Below are 24067 nucleotides of genomic sequence, written 5' to 3'. Positions count from 1 at the left end.
GGGATTGCATTTTAACAAGAGTTTTGGAGCAGATCAATATTCGAACCATAGCAAATTGCATTTTGTTTCATGTAATAGAAATCCACTGCAATGGCTCAACCAAATAAGTTTTAGTTTTCTTACATTACAAAAGTCTGGGTACAGACTGTCCAAGAATCTGTGTCTACTCAAGGAAGCCGTCAAAGGTTAGGTTCTTCCTAGCTTCCTTCTCTATCATCTAAAGCATGTGGCTCTTATCTTCATGGTTGAAAAACGTGTGTTCTATCTGCAGGCATTGTTTCTGCAGGCATTGTTTCTGTGTTCAGGAAAGGAAATGAGAAAGAGGAAGGCAAAAAGTTTGAGCCAACTTAGCCTGTTATTTAATATCAGGAAAAAGATAGGATTCTCAAAAGTTCTAAGAGACTTCCACTCTTATCCCACTGGCCGATAGCGGGTTATATGATCACCCCTAGAGTCTCAAGGGGTGAGTATTTTTATTGGAGTATATTACTGCACTTAAACAAAATCAGTGTTCTGAGTAGGAAAGAAAGGAAGAATGGATATTGGGTAGGTAGCTGTGAGTGTATGCCATAGAGTCTGATTGGATTTGATGGCAAGACAAAATCAAGATTATTGCCCACATTGGTTTCAGTGTTCTTACTCCCACAGCCACCACAGTAGGAAGAGAAAGAGTGGGAGGAAGGGGAGACAAAGGTTAAAGGGAAACATGAGTTCCACTTAGGACATGTTGAATGTGTACTATCTGTGGGACAATTACTCATAACGAGGGTCTGGAGCTCATAAGAAACTTCTGAACTAATGATATATGGCTGAAAGTACTACATATCTCTTCCAAATACCCATGACCTTTCTGCTATATCTGGCTGATCTTGCAAGCTTCAAATCCTTACTCTTTTAAAACCTCTAGCCATTTATGACTAGTACTCCAGTGATCCTCTCTGAAGTCATACAAGCTTTTTAATTTATCCATTAATATTGCATTTTATGTTGACCAGAATGCAAAGAAAATAGAATTTACTTGGCATCAAGCTAAGCAGTTTTTATTTTATTTGCTACCTGCTGTTGGTGTGTTTTGCTTTCTCAGGATCATTCCTGAAAGGGAAAAAATAAAAATGGCAAATGAGAATCACTCATCACTTTCATTGGAGGCTAACTGATGGGAGATATTCCAGCACTAAAGAAATAACATCTTTTGGCAGGGTTGACATCAGTTGACATTTCTCATCCTGGGATTGGACAGGAACATCTGGAATCCTACTAGAGCTCGCTGGCAAACCTCGGATCCAGCTGCTACACAGTTAGACCACTTTTGTGTCCTAATCTCTGCATACTGCTTTCAGCTTCTCCAATTAAGTAATTAGATTAGATTAATTAATCAGATTGGCCTACTGGTTCAGATATTTGTAAGACTGTTTTACCTTACAATAGAACAGTCATTACATTTCTCACTTTAACCCAGTCCTTGTTGACTGGGAAGATTCGTTTTAAAACAAAACTCCCTATAGAGAATTCAGAATAGACAAAACTTAAAATGAGCCATAGGAGGATGGTTCTACAATAGGAACTATAATAATACTGCATGATAACATTTTGAAGCAGCAAGACACATCTGTAGAAGATTACCAGCATGGTAAACATGTGGCTTCTGTTGGAAATAAATGGATAAAACATTGTATAACCCTGCTGGTGGGCAGAGGAATAGAGGTGTCTTTCAAAATACATAAAACACTACAGTTTTTAATTGTAATCACTGAAGTGAATCACATTATCAAAGAGTAGCCTATAGAATTTCATGTTAATCATAGTGAGGAAAGAGAAATGCAGGAAATTTAAGCTCCTTTAGAAATATGCTCAATATTTTCTCTGCTGCATCTCTTTTTCTTTTCTTATGCTAATTGTTTCAGCTTTTCTCAAGGTAATTGCCAGATCACAGCCTCCTAGTCTTCAGATTTTAGTTGTAGACCCACTGTCCAAGTCAAGAAAGCAGGAAATTATGAATGCTATTCACCAAATATTTCTGCCTTTCCATCTTCCTGGCCATTTATGATTTATGGGACCACATAGCTAATTTTGGCCAATGTGTTGGAGTAAACACATCTTATGTCATTTCTGAGCCAGTATGAGACCCTGTTGCATTTCATTTAACTGTGTCAGTTTCTGACAACATTCAAGACAGTGGATCTCTGAGTGACCAAGATGGGCTGATCTCCCACTTCCCCACCTCCATTCAAAATTCTACAATAGAAATTTATCCAGAATGGGCCGGGTGTGGTGGCTCACACCTGCAATCCCAGCACTTTGGGAGGCCAAGGCAGGTGGATGACCTGAGGTCAGGAGTTCGAGGCCAGCCTGGCCAACATGGTGAAACCCCATCTCTACTAATAATACAAAAATTAGCCAGGCGTGGTGGAGGGCACCAGTAATCCCAGCTACTTGGGAGGCTGAGATAGGAGAACTGCTTGAACCTGACAAAAGGAGGCTGCAGTGAGCCGAGCTCAAGCCACTGCACTCCAGTCTGGGCAACAAAGAGTGAAAGTCTGTCTCAAAACTCTACCCCAAATCAACAGAATATACATTCTTCTCAGCACCACACCACATTTATTCCAAAACTGACCACATAGTTGGAAGTAAAGCACTCCTTAGCAAATGTAAAAGAACAGAAATTATAATAAACTGTCTCTCAGACCACAGTGCAACCAAACTAGAACTCAGGATTAAGAAACTCACTCAAAACCGCTCAACTACATGGAAACTGAACAACCTGCTCCTGAATGACTACTGGGTACATAACAAAATGAAGGCAGAAATAAAGATGTTCTTTGAAATCAACGAGAACAAAGACACAACATATCAGAATCTCTGGGACACATTCAAAGCAGTGTGTAGAGGGAAATTTATAGCACTAAATGCCCACAAGAGAAAGCAGAAAAGATCTAAAATTGACACCCTAACATCACAATTAAAAGAACTAGAGAAGCAAAAGCAAACACGTTCAAAAGCTAGCAGAAGGCAAGAAATAACTAAGATCAGAGAAGAACTGAAGGAAATAGAGACACAAAAAACCCTTCAAAAAATCAATGAATTCAGGAGTTGGTTTTTTGAAAAGATGAACAAAATTGATAGACTACTAGCAAGACTAATAAAGAAGAAAAGAGAGAAGAATCAAATAGACGCAATAAAAAATGATAAAGGGGATATCACCACCGATCTCACAGAAATATAAACTACCATCAGAGAATACTATAAACACCTCTATGAAAATAAACTAGAAAATATAGAAGAAATGGATAAATTCCTCGATACATACACCCTCCCAAGACTAAACCAGGAAGAAGTTGAATCTCTGAATAGACAAATAACAGGTTCTGAAATTGAGGCAATAATTAATAGCTTACCAACCAAAAATAGTCCAGGACCAGATGGATTCACAGCTGAATTCTACCAGAGGTACAAGGAGGAGCTGGTACCATTCCTTCTGAAACTATTCCAATCAATAGAAAAAGAGGGAATCCTCTCTAACTCATTTTATGAGGCCAGCGTCATCCTGATACCAAAGCCTGGCAGAGACACACAAAAAAAGAGATTTTTAGACCAATATTCCTGATGAACATCGATGCAAAAATCCTCAATAAAATACTGGCAAACCGAATCCAGCAGTACATCAAAAAGCTTATCCACCATGATCAAGTGGGCTTCATCCCTGGGATGCAAGGCTAGTTCAACATACACAAATCAATAAACGTAATCCAGCATATAAACACAACCAACAACAAAAACCATATGATTATCTCAATAGATGCAGAAAAGGCCTTTGACAAAATTCAACAACACTTCATGCTAAAAACTCTCAATAAATTAGGTATTGATGGGACGTATCTCAAAATAACAAGAGCTATTTATGACAAACCCACAGCCAATATCATACTGAATGGGCAAAAACTGGAAGCATTCCCTTTGAAAACTGGCACAAGACAGGGATGCCCTTTCTCACCACTCCTATTCAACATAGTTTTGGAAGTTCTGGCCACAGCAATCAGGCAGGAGAAGGAAATAAAGGGTATTCAATTAGGAAAAGAGGAAGTCAAATTGTCCCTGTTTGCAGATGACATGATTGTATATCTAGAAAACCCCATCGTCTCAGCCCAAAATCTCCTTAAGCTGATAAGCAACTTCAGCAAAGTCTCAGGATACAAAATCAGTGTGCAAAAATCACAACCATTCTTATACACCAATAACAGACAAACAGAGAGCCAAATCATGAGTGAACTCCCATTCACAATTGATTCAAAGAGAATAAAATACCTAGGAATCCAACTTACAAGGGATGTGAAGGACCTCTTCAAGGAGAACTACAACCCACTGCTCAATGAAATAAAAGAGGATAGAAACAAATGGAAGAACATTCCATGCTCATGGGTAGGAAGAATCAATATCGTGAAAATGGCCATACTGCCCAAGGTAATTTATAGATTCAATGCCATCCCCATCAAGCTACCAATGACTTTCCTCACAGAATTGGAAAAAACTACTTTAAAGTTCATATGGAACCAAAAAAGAGCCTGCATTGCCAAGTCAATCCTAAGCCAAAAGAACAAAGCTGGAGGCATCACGCTACCTGACTTCAAACTATACTATAAGGCTACAGTAACCAAAACAGCATGCTACTGGTACCAAAACAGAGACATAGACCAACGGAACAGAACAGAGCCCTCAGAAATAATGCCGCATATCTACAACTGTCTGATCATTGACAAACCTGAGAAAAACAAGAAATGGGGAAAGGATTCCCTATTTAATAAATGGTGCTGGGAAAACTGGCTATCCATACGTAGAAAGCTGAAACTGGATCCCTTCCTTACACCTTATACAAAAATTAATTCAAGATGGATTAAAGACTTAAATGTTAGACCTGCAACCATAAAAACCCTAGAAGAAAACCTAGGCAATACCATTCAGGACATAGGCATGGGCAAGAACTTCATGTCTAAAACACCAAAAGCAATGGCAACAAAAGCCAAAATTGACAAATGGGATCTAATTAAACTAAAGAGCTTCTGCACAGCAAAAGAAACTACCATCAGAGTGAACAGGCAACCTACAGAATGGGAGAAAATTTTTGCAATCTACTCATCTGACAAAGGGCTAATATCCAGAATCTACAATGAACTCAAACAAATTTACAAGAAAAAAACAAACAACCCCATCAAAAAGTGGGCAAAGATATGAACAGATACATCTCAAAAGAAGACATTTATGCAGCCAAAAGAAACATGAAAAAATGCTCATCATCACTGGCCATCAGAGAAATGCAAATCAAAACCACAATGAGACACCATCTCACACCAGTTAGAATGGTGATCATTAAAATGTCAGGAAACAACAGGTGCTGGAGAGGATGTGGAGAAATAGGAACACTTTTACACTGTTGGTGGGACTGTAAACTAGTTCAACCACTGTGGAAGTCAGTGTGGTGATTCTTCAAGGATCTAGAGCTGGAAATACCATTTGACCCAGCCATCCCATTACTGGGTATATACCCAAAGGATTATAAATCATGCTGCTATAAAGACACATGCACATGTATGTTTATTGCGGCGCTATTCACAATAGCAAAGACTTGGAACCAACCTAAATGTCCAACAATGATAGACTGGATTAAGAAAATGTGGCACATATACACCATGGAATACTGTGCAGCCATAAAAAAGGATGAGTTCATGTCCTTTGTAGGGACATGGATGAAGCTGGAAACCATCATTCTCAGCAAACTATCTCAAGGACAAAAAACCAAACACAGCATGTTCTCACTCATAGGTGGGAATTGAACAATGAGAACACATGGACACAGGAAGGGGAGCATCAGACACACCGGGGCCTGTTGTGGGGTTGGTGGAGAGGGGAGGGATAGCATTAGGAGATATACCTAATGTTAAATGATGAGTTAATGGGTGCAGCACACCAACATGGCACATGTATACATATGTAACTAACCTGCACATTATGCACATGTACCCTAAAACTTCAAGTATAATTAAAAAAAAAAAAAAGAAAGTGTCTCAAAAAAAAAAAAAAAAGGAAAAGAAATTCATCCAGAATGAGAACTAAGCCTTCATATTTAAAAACACTGGGGTTCAGGGTTGTTAGTTACCACAGCATAATTTGGTCTATTTTTATAAATATAAAGAGACATTTTTTGTATCTAGACTACTAAAATATTGTTCAACATGTTCCTTTGTGTACTTTGTAAAAACTTTAAGAGACTTAATTTAACAGAGAACAAGAATAGTTATTAACAGTACTTAAAACATGACCTAAATTAGTACAATTATTAATATTAGCATCTGCTCATTTTTAATAGTGACAACAATGCTATTTTCATCTGTAAGGGGATTTCATTCTTTTATTAACACTTCTTTCTGATTTCAGAAGTAAAATATGTTTATTGATAAAAATATGAAAATGCACAAAAAGCAGCAATAGAATTTTAAATTACCCATAATACCTAAACTCAAGGATAACCACTATTAATTTTTTACATATAAACTTCCAGTCTTTAAAGTAGGGTTCACATTTTCAATACAGCTTTACTTCTGCTTTACTTAACAATGTATTGTCAATATTTCTCTTTATCATTAAATATTCTTATTCATCATTTTAATGGATGAATGGTATTCCATCATATTGATGCATAATGATCTGGTAAATTAACTCCCTACCATTGAATACTTAATTGTTTCTACTTATTTTTTGCAAAATAATATTTCCCTACATCTATAATAATTTTCTCAAAACCAATTTTTAGAAATTCAACTGCTGCATCAAATAGAATGTAAAATTTACAGGTTTTTGACCTTGTTTGCCAAATCACACTTCAGTAATGTAAGTATATTTCATAGTCTATCCAGCAATATATGAGAATATTTATTTCTTACATGCTACTAACATTGGAAATTCACCGGCATTGTATAAAAGATGAAAATCAGTTTCAAATTTGTATTCAAATTGTATGCATTCAAATATATTCCTCTTTTCCTTTGTGTTTTCTTTCTTTGTTAAAAATGTCTTTCGAACTCCAAAAATATGTTTACCTACATTTTACTATAGATCTTTTATTATTTTATTTGTTAATATTTCTTTAAATAAGCCATCTGGATTTTTTGTTTTCTGTTTGTGTAATATGAAAACATATTTAACTTAATTTGTTGTTTTACTAAGTAGTCATTTTTTTCCTAAGCCATCTAGTGGATAAACTATTCATTCTCTGCGTGTATTTGGGTCTGCTTCTTGGCTTGTATCAATTCCATAGTGTTTCAATTGTCGAGACTTTCTTAGTATTTTTCTTATCATCTAAACAAGCACACACAGGCAGGTAGGTGTGCATATATACACACACACACACATTGAGGACAGTCATTATTTTTCCTTTTTGAATTACCTTTCAATTCTTCAGAGTGTTTCAAAGTCTAGAAATCTTGAGCATTTCATGTCAGGGGCAGCACCGGACCTGATGCAGGAAGATCTGTCTGGCAGTGGAGGAAGCTTCAGATGAATTCTGCAAGGCAGACTACAATATGCTCAGGGCTGGCAGATGGAACTTCTTCTCAAGAAAGTTTCACTCTTTCTATCTAAAAAATATGTCTTTAGTTTCTTTTTTTTTCCTTTTTTTTTTTTTTTTTTTTTGAGATGGAGTTTTGCTCTTCTTGCCTAGGCTGGAGTGCAATGGTGCGATCTCAGCTCACTGTAACCTCCTCCGCCTCCCAGGTTCAAGCGATTCTCCTGCCTCAGTCTCCCGAGTAGCTGGGACTACAGGTGCAGGTTACCACGCCCAGCTAATTTTTGTATTTTTAGTAGAGACGGGGTTTGACCATGTTGGACAGGATGATCTTGAACTCCTGACCTCATGATCTGTCCACCTTGGGCTCCAAAGTGCTGGGATTAGAGACGTGAGCTACCATGCCCGGCTGTCTTTAGTTTCTTAATATTTACATGTGCTGTGAACAAGACACTGTCCCTGTCACTCCCACGTTAGAAGGGAAGAAGCAAACAGAGGCAATTGTCATACATTGTGATGAACTGCTCCAGTAAAAGTGAGTTCAGGACTTCTGCCTAAGAACACGGACCTTTAACAAGCCTGGATTAGATAACTGCAAATATCCAGGTCACACTTTGGGATGCCACAGAGAAACTGTAGTGTAAACCTCTGTCCCTTCTCCAAAAAGGTCAGGATTTTCCAAACACCAAGTCCTATAGTAGGGCAGCAGGTCTAGATTCTGAAGGATGCCGGTTAATCATGCCCTGCAACCATTGATTTTATTAGGCATGCATCACTACAAAATATAAATACTAAATAATTTACTTAAAGCATTTTTGTTGGAAATAGCATGCATGATTAATTTTGTCCTTGATGTGAGATGAAAGCTGAATTGTTTCTATCTAATTGGCAGTTCCCTTCAACCGCTTATTTTCATTAGTAACCACTTGTCATTGCTTTTCTTGATGCAAAGTAAACATCATAATGATTCAGAATGTTTTTAGGCTTTGGATGAGATTTTCTGCTTCTGACTCCAAATAGAGACAATTTCATAGACAGCCCAGTAAGGAATATGAACTAGGACTGTGATATTCACAAAGCGGTCAACTGACTGGTTTCCCGCAAGAGCTTACGAGAAATACAAAAACTCAGAACCCAACCCAGACCTACTATATTTGAATTTTCACTGTGATAGAAAAACCCCAATGATTGTGTGCACATAAAATATAAGAAGCTCTGACCTAGGAGACATGGGGGAAACTCAGAGCCCAAATATCTCTCTCCCCTCCTTACTCCATCATGATATATTTGGGGCTTAACCATTGCATGTGTGATGTTCGACACAGACAAAGGGTTGGATCTAAGAAACAGTTTTTTTTTTCCTTTTTTTTTTTTTTTCTTTTTTTTTTTGAGACAGTCTCGCTCTGTCGCCCAGGCTGGAGTGCAGTGGCGCGATGCTCACTGCAAGCTCCGCCTCCCAGGTTCACTCCATTTTCCTGCTTCAGCCTCTCAAGTAGCTGGGACTACAGGCACCCGCCACCACGCCCAGCTAATTTTTTGTATTTTTAGTAGAGACAGGGTTTCACCGTGTTAGCCAGGATGGTCTTGATCTCCTGACCTCGTGATCCGCCCGCCTCGGCCTCCCAAAGTGCTGGGATTACAGGTGTGAGCCACGGTGCCCGGCCAAGAAACAGTATTTTTTTTTAAAACCCACTCTTGGTTTCGCCTGAGCTTGTGTCTGCTCAAACACTGTTGCTAGGATGTCACTTCAGGGCAGAAACCAGCTAAGGTCAAATTCTGTTTTTAGTATGAAAAATTTAAAAGAAATGTCCAACATTGGGTATGTGCTTTAAAAAAAAGTTGAGGGGGGGGGCTTGTTTGAGTCTTTCAGGTAATAGAATACTCTCCAGCTGTATGAAAAAAATGTTATAGGAGATGAATATTCAGTAAATGGCATTCACACTGTAGTGGGATGCTTTGTGAGAGACACTTTTGCTTCTCTCTCATGTTTATGGAATTCTAGAATTTCAAGATTGACAGAGTCTTCAAAGATCTTCTGGATCTCACCTGTACTTTCTACTCTGCTTGAACACCTCTGATCATGGGGGACTCATTACTTATAGAAAGGCAGTCCCTTCCATTTTATGGAAGTACAAATGGTTAGAGAGTTCTTTCCTCCTTTGACTTCAAAAATATGCTTCTCTGTAGTTTATTTCCTGTGATCTGGGATCTTGGCCTTTGTAATTCATGGAATAACTTCATCCTCCTCTTCATAAACTAGTCCCTCAAAATCTGAAGTCACTTACCATGCTTTCTCTTCTCCAAATTCAGCATCCCCATATACTATAGATTATAAGGAGTAAGAAAGGAAAATTAACTACAATTCGAAGTCAACAACAATTTCTTATGGTTTAGACTTCCCTGGCCTGACTACTTTCCCCTGGGTATACTTCAGTTTCTGTCCAACCACATCCGTGTATTAATACTTTCATTTATTCAGCAAATATTTATTGAATCATTGATTGCTTATTGAAAGTGAGGCACTATTCTAACCACTGGAGATATAGTACTGAATATAATCAACAAAATTCAAGTCCTTGTGGGGTTTACATTCTAGCTGTAGAAATAAATAATAAAAATTGCTATGGAGAAAAATGAAGCTGCGAAGGAGTAAAGAATATTTCATGCAGAGTAATCATAAAAGCCAATATTTGAGCAGAGGCCTGAAGAAAGTAAGAAAGCAATCCATGTGGGTGTGGGAAAGAGCATTCCAGGGAGAGGAAACAGCAAGTGGAAAGGCTCGAAGGAGAGAATACACATGGTGTGGTCTTCGGACAGCAAAGAAGCCACCGGAGCTGGGGCTAAGTCACCTCAGAGGTGAGGAGGCAGGAGCTGATTATACAGAGACTTGTAAACCATTGAAAGGACCTTAGAGTATTTTCTCTGAGTGAGATGGAAAGCCACTGGTACATTATAAGCAAATGAACAACATAATCCGACTTAGTGCTAGATAGCCCCTCTGGCTACTGTGTAGAGAAAGAGAATAACTGGGCAGGGTAGAGAGGCAAAGAGGGATTGGGGGTTTGCAGGAAAAGCAAGGAGAACATTGAGGATGCTACGGCAATAAGCTAGGAGGAAAATAGTGGCTTAGATGAGAGTGGTAATGCTGGAGAGTGCTAATACTGCTGTGAGCCAAAGCCATTCCACAAGCAATGTTTCTGTTCTCAGTACTGGTTTTCATGGGACTCTCATTCAATGTAACCTATAATCTTTGGAACTTAATGCAGGGAATACGTGAATCCATAACTCCACCAAGCTCTAGTGATTTCTCCAAAGAAATGCTTGAGCTCTCACTTCCAAAACTCTGTCTCTGCCTAACCTTCTAAAATTTCCTAGAATACTTCAAATTCTTCCTGGATACTGTTCTAGCATCTGGTGATATGGGATTACCGGATCCAAATGCATGCCATTTGCAACAGCCAGCCCAGAAGAACAGACACTGGCAGGGTATTATCCGTGTTCCCTCTGAACTTACAATTCTTTGACGTTGATTGCTGCCTAAGACAAGCACCTATGACTTTTCCCCTACTGGATTTAGAGGACTCAGCCCAGGAGTGGTGTAGGCCAGAAGGACAAGGAATATGCCATTCCCAGGGACAGTGCTTTTAATGATGAAAGTTGGAGAATAATACCCGAGGCTACTTTACCCCTTGGGTAGAACCACACTGAGGCATATTCTGCACTATCTCTCAGAGGCGCTTGTCAGAAATTACCCATAGTTGCCCACAGGGGTAACCTGCTCATTAACACTCACTATGTTGATTCTTTTTCCTTTTCCACCTCATTTCCTCATTCCTCCTCTAGTGTTTCTTGGCACTATGTTCAAAATAAGTTATGTGATTCAAATCTCCATCTGCTTCTGGGGGAACCCAACCCAAGACAAGTAGTACAAAGAGAATAGTAGAGAGCCACTCCTCTTAGCAATGCAGTGGGCAGACTTTTCTGAAGACAATGAGCTATCTCAGTTAATTCAATCAGTTACAGATCAAACTCCGTGTTCTACTGTGTTCCCCATTCTCACTACTGCACTTGAATAGCACTTAAAGTTTTTTTAAAGAATATTATTAACAAAGGAGTAATTATTTGTCATTTTAAAGAGTGGAGAGGGAGATGACATAAGCAAGATAACAGAGTAGAAAGTCCAGGATGTTCCATTTCCCCACAGAGAAACCTATTCAACCACACATGGACCAATTCCCTTTGTAAGAAATCCAAAGAAACTGAGAGGTCCCTGCACCCCAGGTCAGGGCAAAACCAACTGCGTCAAAGTCAGTAAGAAAATTTGTGGCACCCACTTGCCACACCCCTCACTTGCCATTGAGCCCCATAGCTCGATGTAGTGCAATTGGAGGAAAACTGTCCATTTCTGGCTTCTCCTTGGAGAAAGCAAGAGAAAACTAAAATATCCATCCAATGTGCAGGATTTTTAGGTGTTGCCTGAAGGACTGGTTTCTGTCTCTCTTGTCTCAGAGTGCTGATGTGACCCAGCATACTCCAGATCACAGAAGATCACTGCAAATGAAAAAGAACCGGGTGGCTTGCTTAAAAGCCAGAGAACCTGAAATACCACAAAGAGAGACCAAAGATGCAAGAAATTAAGAAGTCCTGAAAAAAAGAAGGAAAGCTGGCAAATACCTCTAATTGAGAATGTACTTGAACAAATCCAGAAAAGATGCATTCACAGAAAAAGTTTGAGAGGCCTCTGGAATCTTTAGCCAGGCTGAATAGGAAAGGTCTTGCCCTGTCTAAAGCCATTCTATAAAGACTGAGAGAAGCGACTTTTTTTTTAATGTGCAAATCCCAGCACAAAGTTACAAGGCACATGAAGAAATAGGAAAGCATGGCCCAATCAAAGAATCAAAATAAATCTATAGAAACCAACCCTAAAGAAATGAAAGCCTGTAAGATACTTGACAAAGAATAAAAAAATAACAGCCATAAAGATGCTTAGTGAGCTCAGAAAAAATCAAAATTAGAATATCAGCAAAAAAAAGGAAATATAGAAAAAAGTCAAATAGAAATTCTGGTGCTGAAAAATACAATAATTGAACCAAAACGTTTACTAGAGTGGTCCAACAGCAGACTTGATGAAGCAGAAGAAAAAAATCAGTGAACTTGAAGAAAAGTCATTTGAAATTATTCAGTAAGAGGAGCAAAAAGACAAAAGAATAAAAAGCATGAAGAAAGCCTAGGAGACTTACAGATAACCAAGAAGAAATGGATAAATTCCTAAAGACATACAAGTATCAAGAGTGAATCATTAAAAAAATAGAAAATCTGAATGTACTAGTGATGAATAAGAAGATTGAATCCACATTCGAAAACCTCCCAGAAAGGAAAAGCTCAAGACTAAAGGGCTTTACTGGTCAATTCTACCAAACTTTTAAAGAAGAACTAATGTCAATCTTTCTCAAACTCTTCCAAAAAGCTGAAAAGGAGGTAATACTTCCAAACTCATTTTATGCAGTCAACATTATCCTAATATCAAAGCCAGACAAAGACACTATAAAAAAAGAAAGCTGTAAGCCAATATCTCTGATACATATAAATTTTTAAATCTTCAACAAAACACTACCAAACTTAATTGAACAACAAATTGAAACTATTATATATCACATTCAAGCAAGTTTTATTCCTGAGATGCAAGTATGGCTCAATGTATGAATCTATCTATACGATATGTCACATTAATAGAAGAATAAAAATCATACGATCATCTCAATAGACACCAAAAAAGCATTTGACAAAATTCAGCACCACTTTATAATAAAAACACTCAACAAACAAGGAGTAGAAGAAAATTACCTCAACATGATGAAGATCATACATGAAAAAGAAAAAATGGAGCTAGCACCAAACTCAAAGGTGAAAAACTGAAAGCTTTTCCTCTGAGATCAGAAACAAGCCAAGGATGTCCAGTCTCACCACTTTTACTCGCCATGGAACTGGAAATCTTAGCTACAGAAATTAGTCAAGAAAAATAAATTAAACTTACCCAAATCAAGAAAAGAATAAGTAAAATTATCTCTGTTTGCAGATGTATATGTAGAAAATCCTAAAGTTCTTTTAGTTTCTGAAACAAAAAATCCTGTTGAATAAACAAATTCAACAAGGTGGCAGGTTTCAAAATTAACATAAAAAGTTGGTTATGTTTCTATACCCTAAAAATTAACAATCCAAAAAAAAGAAGTTAAGGAAAATAATCCCATTTATAACAACATCAAAAAAATAGTTTGAAATAAATTTAACTAAGTTGGCCAGAAACTTGTACACTGAATGCTGCAAAACACTGGTGAATGAAATTAAAGAAGACACAAATAAATTTAAAGACATCTCATGTTCATGAATTGAAAGATTAAATACTGTAATGTGCACATTACCCAAAGTGATCTATAGATTCAATGAAATTCCTATCAAAATCCCAGACTTTTTCACATAAAGAGAAATAATAACCCTAACATCTATAGGGAACCACAAAGTACCCCCCAAAAGCCAAAACAACTGTGAGAAAGAGCAAAGCTGGAAGTCTCATACTTCCTGACTTCAAATTATATCACAAAGCCACAGTAATCAAAACAGTATAGTACTGGCATAGAGATGAACCTATAGATTAATGGAACAGGAAAAATACCCTAGAAATAAACCTATGCACATTCAGTCAACTTATCTTCAACAAGGATGCCAAGAATACATCATGGGGAAATATATATCTCCAACAGATGGTGCAGGGAAAACTGCATATTTAGTTGTAAAAGAATAAAATTGAACCTTTATTTTACACCACACACAAAAGTCAACTCAAAATTCACTATAAAATTAAATGTAAAATCTGAAACTATACAACAACTACAAGAAAACATAAGAGAAGAGCACTATAACTATTTTTCCATGATTTCTTGAATATAACATCAAAAGCACAGGACACAAAAGCTAAAATAGACAGAAGGGACGACTTTGAAAACCTTAAAACCTTCTGCACAGCAAATAAAACAATCAACAGGATGAAAAGCAACCTATGAATTGGAAAAAAAATTTCCATATCATATAGCTGATAAGGGGTTAATTTCTAAAATATATAAGAAACTCCTACAACCAATTGCAAAATAAGTAACTCAATTTAAAAATGGGCAAACAGCTTAATTAAATAGACATTTCTTTGAAGAAGCCATGCAAATGGCCACTAGGTATAGGAAAAGATACTCAGCATCACTAACCATCAGGGAAATTCAAATCGAAACCACAATGAGGCCAGGCACTGTGGCTCACACCTGTAATCCCAGCACTTTGGGAGGCCGAGGCAGGTGGATCATTTGAGGTCAGGAGTTTGAAACCAGCCTGGCCAACATGATGAAACCCCATCTCTACTAAAAATTAGCCAGGCATGGTGGTGGGCGCCTGTAATCCCAGCTACTCAGGAGGCTGAGGCAGGAGAATCACTGGAACCTGGGAGGCAGAGATTACAGTGACCCAAGATCACACCACTGAACTCCAGCCTGTACAACAGAGTGAAACTCTGTCTCAAAAAAAAAAAAAAAAGCAACACACAATGAGATATCACCATATCCCTCATATCTGTTAGGATGGTCATTATTTAAAAAAAAAAAAACCCAAAAACCAGAAAATATCAAGTATCTGTGAGGTGGTGAGGATGTAGAGAGATTGGAACCCTTGCACACCATTGGAGAGCAAGATACAGACACTCTATGGAAAATAGTACAGAAGTTCTTTGAAAAATCTGAAAATAAAATACCATATGATCCATCTGTCTCATTTCTAGGTATGTATCCAAAATAATTTAAAGCAGGATCTCAAAGAGATATTTGAACTCCCATGTTCATTGTGGCATTATTCACACCAATCAAGAAGGGAAACAACCTAACTGTCTGTCAACAGATGAATGGATAAAGAAATATGTGATATATATACACAATGGAATATTATTTAGTCTTTTAAAAGAAAATCCCATGATTTGTTTCAGCATGGATAAACTTTGAGAACATTATGCTAAGTGAAATAAACCAGTCACAGAAGGACAAATACTTCAATTTTCCACTTACATGAAGTATCTAAAGTAGTCAAACTCATAGAAGCAGAAAGTAGAATGATGGCTGCCCTGCTGTGGATGGGGAAATTGAGGTATTATTTATTAATACAGTTTCAGTCATGCAAGACAAAAAAGTTGTGGAGATCTGCTGTACAACAATGCATATATAGGCCTGGCATGGTGGCTCACGCCTGTAATCCCAGCACTTTGGGAGGCTGAGGCATGCAGATCACTTGAGGTCAGGGGTTTGAGACTAGCCTGGCCACCATGGTGAAACCCCATCTCTACTAAAAATACAAAAATTAGCCAAGCATGGTGGCAGGTGCCTGTAATCCCAGCTACTCAGGAGGCTGAGGCAGGAGAATCACCTGAACCCGGGAGGCAGAGGTTGCAGTGAATAGAGATCATGCCACTGCACTCTACCCTGGGCCACAAGAGCGAAACTCCATCTCAAAAAAAAAAAAATTAATGCACATATAGTAAATACCGTAATACTGTACAATCCACTTACAAATTTGTTAAGAGGGTAGATCCCATCTTATGTGTTTTTTACAATTAAAAAAAGAAATTATGCCAGCAAGAGTCACATACCTATGCATCGAAATGTACAGTCAACAAATTACAATTGGATAAACCATTTTAGATAAGGCCTGCACCTGCAACCTAGAATGACTACCACTTTGTCTCAGTGTTATCACTGACCAGCTGTGTAACCATGGGCAACTTTCTTGCCTAGTCTGGGCTTCAGTTTCCTAAGTAAAATGACTAAAATAAATTAACTCTAAAGTTGATCCTAACAAAGTTTTATGACCCTGAGTTTCTGGTTTACTCAGCATAACCTTCATGATAAGAAGCAAAGTTATCAACCAACTGTCTTTAGACAGACCTAATTTTACATTTTCATGTAGCTCATTGAGGCAATTTCTTCCCTAATCTATTCCTTTGTGCTGAACTTTTTTAAGTTTGACACTCTAGATATCCGTCTGCCTCAAGCAAAACAGTTGACAGAAAGCCATGAACCCATCATGCCCTGATTCATAGGAAGTAATTACTAATAATCCTAATTCTGGTTCATAGTTTGCTTGTCCGTAATTACAGCTGCAGTTGAATGCTTTCAGCATTAACCATCAGCCCAGAGTGGCAGCTCCCTCCTCATCTCAGGGAAATGGAACTGTGAGTACCTTTCAAAGCAAGGTTTGCTGCTTTTTTGCCTGGAACACTTTTTAATTGGGTATCATTTGGAAACTTCTAAATCCCATTTTAGAGCTTCTGGTCACTGCGTTACTTACTGAAGCCCTAAAAGCTAGTTATGAGGCATGCCTGAACAGTGCGAATGTCAAAGCAAAAATTACGATCATCTCTGCTTTCTTCCGAGAATGAAAAAAGCCATCATCTTGACCTTTTTTTTAAATATACTAAAAGAAATCTAAGATAACAAAGCTGTATGAGAAAGTACTTATGAATTTGGGATTGAAATTGCACTTCTAATTTAAGAGTTTTCCATCTAGTTAGGAGGGTTTAAAATTGTTAGGTTGTTCAGAAACCCACAGACTATGTAAATGTACAATTTTGGTATATCCACCCAGGTGCCTGACTAGAAACTTTAGTCATCTTTACCTTCGCCCTCTCTTCCCCACCCACATCTAATGAGTCAACAAACTCAACCCATTCTACTTTTCTAATGATTTTGGAATTTACTCCCCCACCTCCACCCCCATTACTGCTGAAAAGGCAATTAAAGATCTCATTACTTCTTAAGTGGGTGAGTGGTTGGCTTGATCCCAGCCCTTCTCCACCTCAGGACTCTCCTACACGGACACAAGAGATGGCTTTACTAAAGCACAAATTAGAGGCTGATTTTCTACTTATAAATACATGATGCCTCCCTGGGGCATAAATGAGTCAAAGCCTTAGTTTGGTACTTCCTACTTCTTTAGCTTCTTCTCTTAGACTTCCACTTCATCACTTCCAGCTGTCTAAATCCCACCCACAAGACTTATTATTTGTCATCCCTTGAATTCCAAAATGCTCTGTGCACTTGCAAATATTTCTGTTAGCTCTTTTCTTTGCCAAGAATTCCCAACTTTATATACTGAAATCTTACTTATCTTTGAATATGAAGCTCACCCATCAATTTCTATGAAACTTCCCACAACTCTTTTAGAACAGCTCAATTGTCTTTCCTACATGCTTCCCTAGAACATTTATTTATTCACCCATTCATTTTTTTTTTCATTCACCAAATCTTTAAGAAGCAACTAAATTCTGGAGATACGGACTCCTGCCCTTGGGAAGCCTACCTTCTTATAGACTATTTCTACCACATGGATGCTAGCTCATAGTCTTTTTACCCATATTTTAATCAGTGCCCTGTTTCCTTCATTGGACCACAAACTCCTTGAAGGAAAGAGATTATGTTTTATTCAGTGCCCAGAACAATGAGTGATTTTCAACTAATATCTATTGAATTTTACTTAAACTGGCTTATCTCTTGAGTATGTATGTACAAGTATGTATTTGTATTCAAACCAAGAAACTTACAATACCTAGTACTTTGGTAGCTGTGCACTGTCCTAGGCATCATCTATATATCACTATCTAGCTTAAAACAAAACAGATGCTGGTGCAAACATCTCACCAGCATTAGTGGAGGTAATGAATAAGAAGCACTTGTCACAGTGACTGGCATCTGAAATTGCTAAAAAACACAAATCCCTCTTCAGGTTAATTTGAGTAGCCTTACATTTTTTAAGATTCAAAATAAGCTGGTCTTTGTTTAAGTCTGATGGACTTTTCAAGTAAGAACGTCCAACAAAGCAAGAGTTTTCATCCAACCCATTTCCTCAAAGGGTTTACCATTCAATCAGTAATAGTAGAGGCATTTGCAAAGAAGAGTAGAAAAAGGTGAATATTTGAATTTCTGTAAGAGATCTGGGTTTCAGGACCAGCTCTGACATGAATAACTTCTGGAAAATCACCTCATTTCTCCATTACTTAGTTTTCTTATCTGTCAGGGATGGGGACATTAATAACACTTTTACCTCCCTTGAAGAGTTTTGTGGATAAAAATATAATAACTGTAAGATTAGCCTGAAAAATAAAGGTAAAAGCTTATCAAATGTGAGGTAGTATTTGTAATAGTAAAAACTTATGAAATGCTCTCATGACTGAACCATCTCTGAGGGATGTCCCCAAGCACATATAAGGCTGTTTGGTAAATTGATACACATATGGTCAGGGATTTAGTGGCAAGAGATAATAAATCCTCCCCAGGTCCTCTTGGGGCAGATAAGAAACAAGTATAGCCAACCCTCAGTGACCTGTGATAACAAGGCCAGGGATGATACGGATAAACGGATTTCGCAGATTATCCAAAAATATAACTTTTCCCAATTAGGACCTCTAAACTTTTGCAGAAATTCCTTAAAAAGAGCCAAATTACTTTCACCTGGACTCATAACCTACATGAGTTTCACCACCAGTTCCTACCCCTTCCCATGCCTAGATACAGCTGCAAAACAAAACAAAACAAAACAAGAACAAGTAAGTCTGCTGGGGCAGCTGCCATACCTAATGCTGAGCTACCCGTGAGAACTCAGTACATTTTATTTTCAGAGATGTGGTGCTGGCCCTGTCTATATTTTCCTGGCGCAAGGAAAAAGCAACCTAGGGCCTGCCAACCCAGAACATTCTGTAAGTGACCTCAAACTATGGTAATTTCCCCAAGCCGCCTGAAGGAGCTTGTCCCTTCAACTGATCCCTTGGCAGCAATGAAATCAGGTCTTGGATAATTCCTAATCCAGAACTTTTCTGCAGATTTCCAAAGCTGGGGCAGGAAATGGCTTAGAAATGAACAAATCTGTTATTTGAATTATTCAACAATTCTTTCCTTGACAACCCCATGAGGGAGTTGCTTTCCTGTCATTTCTCATTATGAAAGCTTTTCTTTCCCTTCTTTTTGCTGCTTTTCCTGAAATATTAGCAAGATAATTCAAAAACACTGTGAAAAGCACCTTGGGAACGACCATCTGCAAAACAGCAGCTCCATAGGTTACATGCAGCTTAATCTTACCTAGGAACTCCAGAACAAAATGTAGGCAGGTTAAAAAGCAAGAAATCATTGATACCCTCTCAATGGGAATTAGAGCAACATTGAGAAAAATGAACTAGCGATGACACCTACTTTAAGTGACTTGCATTCTCATTCACTCATTGATTCAATGAATGTTTGTTGAGTGTTTGCTCATGCCAGACACTCCAAAGAGTACATTTGGGTTCTGTCTGTCCAGTTTCCAGAATACTATCAGTAACTGCAGCATGCAATTCTCCTCCAAATCTGTCCATTTTGCATTTATGCCAGTGAAATAAGTAAATAGAGAGAGTGCAAGGTAGGATGACAGCCATCCCAGTTTGCCCAGAACTAAGGGAGTCCCGGGGACATAGGAATTTCCGGGGTTTTTTTTATTTTTGTTTTTTGTTTTTTGCCCAGACCAGAATGCAGTGGCATGATCATGACTCACTGTAGTCTCAACCTTTTGACCTCCCAGGCTCACGTGATCCCCCTGCCTCAGTCTCCTAAGTAGCTGGGACCATAGGTGTGCACTACCACACCCAGCCAATTTTTTAATTTTTTGTGAAGACAATGTCTTACTGTATTGTCCAGGCTGGTCTTGAACTCCACGGCTCAAGGGATCCTCCTGCCTCAGTCTCCCAAAGTGCTGGGATTATAGGCATGTGCCACCATGCCCTGCCTCAGTTTTCAAACTGAGAAAGTCCTGGGAAAATAGGGATAAGTTGGATTTGACCTTTGACAATCTTTTGTGTGATCTTTGATGATTTTTTTAAATCCTTAGGCCTCAGTTTCCACATCTGTAGAATAAAGGCACAAGAATAGATTATCTCTAAGAATTACCTTCAGCTTTGGTATTCTAAGAGTGAATTTAACATGTTTTTAGGATTAGAATGGGTTCTGGAGAGGCTATAAAGATATCAGGAGCTCCTTAGAAATATCTATCCACAAATAAAAATAACATTGTGTTAAAATCCGGCTAGATTCCCAAGATTACAATGATCTAATCTAAAGTTAAGCCACTCCTTTTAATTAAACATCTGCGTTCTTTGCCTCCATGCCTGGATAAACTTAGCTCAGCACAGAAAATGTTCTATTCAGAAACTGTGACAGAGAATCCCAGAGTCTGTTCCCATAATAAATAGCTTAAAATTATATTCAGCTGGGTTCCTTAAGCAATTAAGCAGGGTGATCATCTCATAGTATTTCAGGTTGAATAGACTTTTGTTGCCATTAGGTGCTTTTGTATTATGGGTAAGATTGTAGAGGGAATTAAGGAGCACAGACCACGTGAATAATCACATCTTTGAAAGAATCACAAGAAATCAGACGGGAAGATGGGGAGAGGAATGCAGCCTGATTCAAATTCTAACGCTAACTTAGACAAAGACTTTACTTTTCCTGGACTTTAATAGCTTCATCTATAAAATGAGAAAAAAACATATTTCCCAGTGTTGTGTGAGGGTAAACTTGTTCTTTTTTTTTTTTTTTTTTTGAGACGGAGTCTCGCTCTGTCGCCCAGGCTGGAGTGCAGTAGCGCGATCAAGGCTCACTGCAAGCTCCGCCTCCCGGGTTCACACCATTCTCCTGCCTCAGCCTCCTGAGTAGCTGGGACCACAGGCACCCGCCACCACGCCTAGCTAATTTTTTGTATTTTTAGTAGAGACGGGGTTTCACTGTGTTAGCCGGTATGGTCTCGATTTCCTGACCTCGTGATCCACCCACCTCGGCCTCCCAAAGTGCTGGGATTACAGGCGTCAGCCACCACGCCCGGCCCTAAATAAATTTATTTTATAAATTCATCCTTATATTTTATACATGTATTTTATACATATAGTGTGTATATATATATGCACTATATGTAATATATACACATATTTTATTATATATAGTGTGTATATGTGTATAAAAACTACTACACACTACTATTCATATAAAATATAAGGAAGGATTTATAAAATAAAATAAAATTTATTTGTATATAAACCTATATATAATATATAACTTGAAGGATTTACAAAATAAAATTCATTTATATATAAACCTATATGAAATTTGTATTATATATAATATATGCTATACATTATATATAATTGATATATAATATATGCTATACATTATATATAATTGATATATAATATATGCTATACAATATATAATTGATATATAATATATGCTATACATTATATATAATTGATATATAATATATAACTTATATATATTATATATTAAGTTATATATTATATATAAATTAATTATGTATTTATATATATATAAAAATTACATATGCAGTCAACCCTTGAACGACCCAGGGGTTAGGTGCACAAACCCCACACAGTCAAGAATCCACATACAACTTTTGAGTCCCCCAAAATTTAACTACTAATAGCCAATTGTTGACCTGAAGCCTCACTGATAACATAAAGCTGATTAACATATATTTTATGTGTTATATGTATTATATACTGTATTCTTATAATAGAGAAAATATTATTAAAATTATAAGGAACAGAAAATATTTTTACTGTTCATTAGGTGGAAGTGGATCATCATAAGTGGAGCATGGCCTTTAGGTTCATTATTTTCATGTTGAGTAGGTGCAGAGGAGGACGAGGAGGGGTTGGTCTTGCTCTCTTAGGGGTGGCAGAGGAGAAGAAAACTCATGTATAAGTGGACCCATGCAGTTAAAGGGTCAACGGTATAAAATGCTTCTAAAAACATTAATAGAGAATACGTACTGTCCAACTGCAACAGTCCTTGATATGAACAGCATTTCTAAATGCCAAAAAGGCCATGCAAATCTAGAGGGATATGTTGTAAAAGATTAAGTAGCAGAACCACTACGTTTAGCTCCTTCAAGTCCCATTAGATCTGCTTTTTGGCTAACCCAAGAGTCTCCCAGATTAAAATAGGAAGTAAGGTGTCACTGAGCTCCCCTCCATGTCTCTGAGAAGCATTTTCCCTTAAATTGTTGGAGACAAAGAGCAATCTAAGAATATTTTGTGATCTATAGAATCTCATGCTAACAAAGGCCTCCAGATGCCCTACTCTGGTGATGCTTTCTCTGACTTGGAAAAATGCTCACCCAGACCCTGCTTAAGCAGAGTGGGGAACAGAGAACTAAAGAGCACCTACGGTTTTTATCCTGCCATTTTGCCTTTATTTAATGCATCTTCCCAGATTCAGTTCATCATTGATCCATCTGATTGCATTCTTTGGGATTCCTGAGGCTAATATGTGCTAAACACCATGGCTACCACTCATGCAGTAGGTACTCAATAAATGGCATTGTTCTCCCTTGCAATACTTTCTTCTTCCTACGTAATCACTGGCTCAAATTAGGGCACAGTTAGCATTCTTTAAAAAAAGCTTTTCCTGGCCAGGAACGGTGACTCATGCCTATAATCCCAGCACTTTGGGAGGCTGAGGCGGGCAGATCACCTGAGGTCAGAAGTTCAAGACCAACCTGGCCAACATGGTGAACCACCCCCCGCCCCACCCCGCCGCTCTCTACTAAAAATACAAAAATTAGCCGGGCATGATGGTGGGTGCCTGTAATCCCAGCTACTTGGGAGGCTGAGGCAGGACAATCGCTTGAACCTGGGAGGTGGGGTTTGCAGTGAGCCACTATCGCACCATTGCACTCCAACCTGGGCGACAGACCGAGACTCTGTCTTAAAAAAAATTTTTTTTAAAAGCTTTTCCTGATGTCCAGGAAGACCTGCCATAGGCTGACAACCAGGATATTCCTCTGGGAATTAACAGGGAAAATTCAAGAGGAAGATAGGAGAGCAAAGTGGCAATTTGGCACTGGGATCTGAATTCTATTTGCAAGGAAAAAAGGCTCCCTTGCCTTTAGATTGGCGAGTAGCCCATGAGCTGCTGAAATTTCAATTCAATGGTAAAAGTATATTGCTCCCCCAGTCCCTACACCCTTGTACCCGTGGCATGGCAATGCTGTCCCAAGTTTGATTTAACTTTCTTGCCAATACACAGGAACAGGTTGTTAGAAAACAATGATCTCAAGACCTCACTCAAAACTGTGCTGTTTTTCAACCCCATTAGTGTTGAGATAGCAGTGTACGATTGCAGAATGATTTATCTCTCAATACTGATCTGTTCCTACATTACTGGACATTTCCTCCACAGCTGATTCCATCAATCATGCAATCATCTGAGCAGCTCTGCAGCCCATGCTCCTCTGACAGAGCCACACTTTTGCTATTTATCTTCCATGCCGTCTCTCACTCTTGTCAGTTTTAATTCTGCTCCATTCTCATTTTCTTCTCCTGTACCCTGAGGGCTCTGTCTGGAACATATTATTATTCAGTATTTACAGGGATGTCACTTGAAACATGTCACC

The 24067-nt window shown here is 38.2% G+C and overlaps 1 long non-coding RNA gene across 1 annotated transcript in view; it reads right to left on the bottom strand.

The window, feature by feature from the left end:
- LOC130541423 (uncharacterized) overlaps positions 1-17471 on the bottom strand; it is a 64859-nt gene extending 47388 nt beyond the window's left edge. Inside the window, exons 1-3 of the long non-coding RNA XR_008955478.2 lie at positions 17387-17471; positions 7436-7552; positions 3400-3557 (exon numbers count right to left, since the gene is read on the bottom strand). This is a non-coding gene — a long non-coding RNA (uncharacterized LOC130541423). The remainder of the gene's footprint in view (positions 1-3399; positions 3558-7435; positions 7553-17386) is intronic.
- Between the last annotated feature and the right edge of the window lie 6596 nt (positions 17472-24067).

The sequence above is a fragment of the Pan paniscus genome, chromosome 3 (assembly GCF_029289425.2).
Source record: "Pan paniscus chromosome 3, NHGRI_mPanPan1-v2.0_pri, whole genome shotgun sequence".
NCBI classification, from domain to species: Eukaryota; Metazoa; Chordata; class Mammalia; order Primates; family Hominidae; genus Pan; species Pan paniscus.
Note: the sequence above shows the minus strand (reverse complement) of the source record. Positions and strands in the feature narration are given on the sequence as shown.